At 38.9% G+C, this 5,629-nt stretch overlaps 1 pseudogene; it reads left to right on the plus strand.

Annotated features, from left to right (window-relative positions):
* The first annotated feature begins 3,657 nt into the window (after window positions 1-3,657).
* Window positions 3,658-5,169, plus strand: LOC116479659 (6-phosphogluconate dehydrogenase, decarboxylating-like; annotated as a pseudogene).
* The last annotated feature ends 460 nt before the right edge of the window (window positions 5,170-5,629 follow it).

Genomic DNA, 5,629 nt, shown 5'->3' on the forward strand with positions numbered 1-5,629 from the left:
GAGAGCATTTTACCCATACTTACTCTGCCAAGCACTTGCCTGAGTGATTTACATTTATCCTACTCTGTTCTCACTATGAAGTTTTTTCCTAAGCAATGTTTAAAAATTTGGCAAAACTTAGGTGACTTTGACCACATCCTTGAACAAATGAACTAAGTTTTTCCAGTTCCAAACCATAGGCTGAACCTTGGACCTCATGCCATTATTGACTAGGATGGCTTAGTCTAGAGCATGTACGTGGGTCATAGCCTTATCAGTCTACTCACGAACGTTTATAAAGCAACCTAAGTGTATCCTTCTTATTTATGACTTGTAAGCTCACTATTGTTAAAATATTACAGTTCTTTAATTGTAAAATATCATTCATTGATTGTAGGATTCACAACAACAGCTTTTTTTTTTTAACTTAAAATATATATTAAATGTTCAAAAGTATTCTTTTTAGCTTAATAAACCATAAATGGTACATGTATCTTCATTCCACTTTATTTTTTGGGACTACTCACAGGAGCTTAAGGATGACAGCCTTCAAATGTTAAAATGCACATTCCTGGGTCCTACCTTCCATATTATGACCTTGAGGATGAGCAGGAGACCCCAGGGATGCAATCAATTCTAAACAAGCATCTCAGCTAATTCTAATGTAGCCCACCAACATACATTGAGAAAGATTGGTCTAAGCCTTCTTAACATTTAGGATGTAAAGACTGTTGTAAGTCACTGCTGGCCCTTGGCAGTCATGTGCAACATCAAGTGTCATTACACACCACTATTCAGGCTTAATCACAACCATGAGACATCCTAAACAGTACCAGGGATTCATTTGAACTCTCTACTTAGCCAAATTTGTAATTTTACTTCTGGTAACTAAATGATACACCACTGGGAGGTAGTTTGTCTCATAAGCCAGCTGGGACCTTTCAACAAATAGACATTTGAGGCTGCGGGTGCCTTTTATGATGCTTACATTAGCTATACCAACATCTGCTATCTTAGAAAATTCTCCACTTATTCTCCCAAATTTTCTGCAGCCTTTCAATATGTCACCTGAACTAAAACAGATAACCTTCCTAATATAAAATAACTTAAAGGCTGCACCATAATATCTATTTTAGAAAAAGTTTTCAGTGACAGGGATATGCATTTCATTAAAACTTTACCAGAATGTGATGTTATTAATGTAGGCTCTTAATTGAGATGACAATTGGGATGATCAATAGCCTGTATACCTGTTAAATGTGTGTATGTTTAGTCATTGACAACTACTTATCAACTTACCTTCTCCCTGGTGGCAGCAAATTTCATTTGACATTGATCGTCAGATACATTCAGATTTTTCAAATAATAAAATATAGGGAAGGTTATTTTATGTGGGGGGGATAATGAGTAATTAGTGGGTATGATGTACATTATCTGGGTGATGGATATCCTAAACCTTTGAATTAACCACTACACAATCTATGCATGTAATAAAATTGCATTTGTACTTCATTCATTTATACAAATTTTTTAAAAAGTTATTTTACAATGGAAACAGAAATTCTCCTAGTTAAGATTTTAAGCCTAAGCTTTACTTTGCTAATCAGTGTGCTTTTCAAGAATATTTAAATGATTAGTTAGATTCATCTGAACAGGGGAAACAGTGTCTTAAATAGAATTTTGAAAAAAGAATAAATTTTACTATTGTGTGAAAGAAATAGTAAAGCTTCTGAATTAATGGAGCTTCTATTTACATATCACATGGTAGTACCCATAATTAGCATGTTCTTAGTAAATGTGTTTGTTTCCTAAATAAAAACGTATAAGCTACTTCAATAATTAAGGCTTAACTTCCTTTTCCTCAACAAACCATAGAATTGGTCAAAAGATACAGAAGGAGGTTTATCAGACAGAAAGCTACAGGATTAAGTGTGTAAACCAAATTAATATCAGAAATTGTTTAGCTCTGTTCAATTTCAGAAGGGCATGTTCCACAGTGATAACTTTAGAGCATATTCAAGAATTGATTGTTTCTATTAATAAGATGTGCCAATGCCTGTTTTATTTGGTCGGTTAAGAACCATCTGATGAGTTATTCTTATCCAGTACAGATACTACAAAGAATAGAAGAAGGGAATGCAAAACTCTCTGTATAATTCGTCTTATAACTAATCTCATAATGAGTATTTATTAATTATATTATATATATATATATATATATATTTTTGAGACAGCGTCTCACTCTTTTGCCCGGGCTACAGTGCAGTGGCGCGATCTCAACTCACTGGAACCTCCACCTCCCGGGTTTAAACAATTCTCCTGCCTCAGCCTCCTGAGTAGCTGCAATTACAGGTGTGTGTCACCACACCCAGCTAATTTTTGTATTTTTAGTAGAGACAGGGTTTCGCCTTGTGGGCCAGGCTGGTCTCAAACTCCTGACCTCAAGTGATCCGCCTGCCTCGGCCTCCCAAAATGCTGGGATTACAGGCATGAGCTACTGTGCCCAGCCACATAAATTTAATAATATATTATTTATTATAAGTAATAAATATAAATATTATAGTACTTAATAATCTTATAAATAATCTTACAGTAATGTGTTCATCTTATAAATAATCATTACCTACCCACCAAAGTTCTCTGATAAGTGTTATTTGAAGACTTAGGTAGACAGAAAAGCAAAAAGTAGTGAAGTATCTCTAAAGACTATTAAGTAACTTGTGTCTTCATCCCATTGGAACCACCCCCTATCCAGTGAAAAACATTTAGCCTGATTTATGGTCAAGTTGCAAGAAGGCAGCAAAGCCTCTGCATTGCAGAAGGCCAGCAACATCAAGAAGTTCTCTCTATTGTTTTCTTCCATTGAATCTGGCCTCTGAAGTGTTATGCTAAAGTAAGCATGGGATTTAGTCAAGGGAAAATCTCCTGGGATTCATTTCTTGTACTTGGAAAGTCTTATAGTGCATCTGCCTTATAGTGGCTGGGTTATGGAGCAGTGCCATGGCAACCAAGGTACAACTGCAGCTTCAGCCTTGGCAGCATTGAACTGGCAGCACTGAACAGTCATGGAACATAGAGACATCCCCCTAACAATTGCCATAGTCTAAATGTAGTGTTATGAAGGCCACATAATGGTGGCAAAAACTGGAATAAAAAGGAGTAAACAAATGGGGACAAAATTACAAAGAAAGACTAACCAGAACTAGCAGAAGAGAAAGAGAAGGCAAAATCAAAAGCTATTTCTCTTTTGAAACCTATGAGACTGTGAATATAGCATTGCCATTAATAGCAATAGGAAAGTCATAAAGATAAATCTTTTGGGGCTCAAAGATATGTGAGGTTTGCAGTTTACTAAATTTGAAGGGCCAATCCAGTTGGAAGTGTGAAGTTGGCTTGTTGGAGAATAGAAAAAAAACTACCAGGGGAGCATTTGGGAATTGGCACAAAGATGTCACCGAAACTGAAGAAGTAGATGTGTTCTTCTTGGAACAAATTACAGAGATTAAGCTTCTGTAGATGGCTAAGGATAAAAGTTTCACAAATATTTCTATTTAGCAGATGGTGGAGGAAAAAGAGGCATACAAAATTCTGGCAGCTGGTATATCCTTCACTTGCCTGTGAGCCATGAGCCCTTCACACTTTGCCCACTCCAGTTCTACTCTGACCGATGCTTCCACCATGGCCCAAGCTGGCATTGCACTGATTGGACTGGCTGTCATGGGCCAGAACTTAATTTTGTGCATGAATGACCATGGCTTTGTGGCCTGTGCTTTTAATAGTACAGTCTCCAAAGTTGATGATTTCTTGGCAACAAGGCAAAGGGAACCAAAGATGTTGATGTTCAGTCCTTGAAGGAGATGGTCTCCAAGCTGAAAAAGCCACAGGCATATCATCCCTCTTGTGAAGGCTGGTCAAGCTGTTGATGATTTCATGAAAAAATTAGTACCATTGTTGCACACTGGTGATGTCATCATTGATGGAGGAAATTCTGAATATAGGGATGCCACAAGACGATGTAGAGACCACAAGGCCAAGGAAATTTTATCTGTGGAGAGCAAAGTTAGTGCTGGAAGAAAAGGATCCCAGTATGGCCTATCACTCATGCCAAGAGGGAACAAAGAAGCTGGCCCCTATCAAGACAATCTTCTAAGGCATCACTGCAAAAGAAAGAACTGAAGAACTTTTCTCTGACTGGGTGGGAGAGGAGGGAGCAGGCCACTTTGTAAAGATGGTGTACAATGGGATAGAGTATAGGGATATGCCGCTGATCTGCGGGGCTTACCACCTGATGAAACATGTGCTGGGCATGGAGCAAAACAAGATGGCACAGGATTTTAAGGATTGGAATAAGACAGAGCTCGACTCATTCTTGAATGAAATCAAAACAAGATGACAGAGGCCTTTGAGGACTAGAATAAGACAGAGCTCGATTCATTCTTGATTGAAATCATAGCCAATATTCTAAGATATTGATGGCAAATACCTGCTGCCAAAGATCAGGGACAGCACAGGACAGAAGGGCACCAGAAAGTGGACCACCGTCTCCACCCTGGAAGCTGGCATTCCTGTCACCTTCATTGGAAAAGCTATCTTTGCTCGGTGCTTATCCTCTCTGAAGGATGAAAGAATTCAAGCTAGCAAAAAGCTGAAGGGTCCCCAAAAGATCTAGTCTGATGGTGATAAGAAATCATTCCGGGAAGACATTTGGAATGACCTCTATGCTTCCAAGATCTTCTCTTATGCTCAAGGCTTTATACTGCTAAGACAGGCAACCACTGAATTTGGCTGGACCCTCAATTACGATTGTATTGTCCTGATGTGGAGGAGGGAGGCTGCATCATCAGAAGTGTATTTCTAGGAAAGATAAAGGATGCATTTCATCAATGCCCAGAACTTGAGAACCTATTATTAGACAACTTCTTTAAGTTGGCTGTTGAAAACTGCCAGGACCGCTGGTGGTGGGTGGTCAGCACTGGGGTCCAAGCCAGCATTCTCATGCCCTGTTTCACCATTGCTGTCTCCTTCTGTGATGGATATAAACATGAGATGCTCCCAGCCAACCTCATCCAGACTCAGCGGGATTACTTCGGGGCTCACACCTATGAAGGCTTAGAAAAACAGGGACAGTTTACCCACACCAATTGGACAGGCCATGGTGGCAGTGTGTCATGCTCTTCACATAATGCCTAATCATGCTGTTTCTGTTACCCATCACAATTCCATAGACCAGGACGTTTCATGCATCACACAACCACACAACACCACTTAATGGTTCTTTGTTCTATTTTCTGCTCAGATCTTTTAAAATAAAAGAATGTAAGAGACTCCCAGAAAAGTCATATAGAGTTTATTTATAAAGTAGCTCTGTGAGAACCATCATGCCCTCTGCCCTTGCCTCTTGGGACTGACCAGAAGCTGATAATGTGCACGAGAGTGAGAACCAATCCGTTGAAGCAGTCGTTCCCAAGTGCTCCCTGTAGACTAATGAGGCTCCTCTCACGTAAATGCGAAGACTGTTGTTACAAGTTGATCAGACTGGAATATTTCTGTCATGCAGCTGAATTCCCTTTTTCCTTTACTCAATAAAAGCTACATTTTATTAAAAAAAGGAAGACAAAATTCTGAAAGGGTATCAAGAAAGTTTCATGAC

The sequence above is a fragment of the Hylobates moloch genome, unplaced genomic scaffold, assembly GCF_009828535.3.
Source record: "Hylobates moloch isolate HMO894 unplaced genomic scaffold, HMol_V3 SCAFFOLD_12, whole genome shotgun sequence".
Classification (NCBI taxonomy): domain Eukaryota; kingdom Metazoa; phylum Chordata; class Mammalia; order Primates; family Hylobatidae; genus Hylobates; species Hylobates moloch.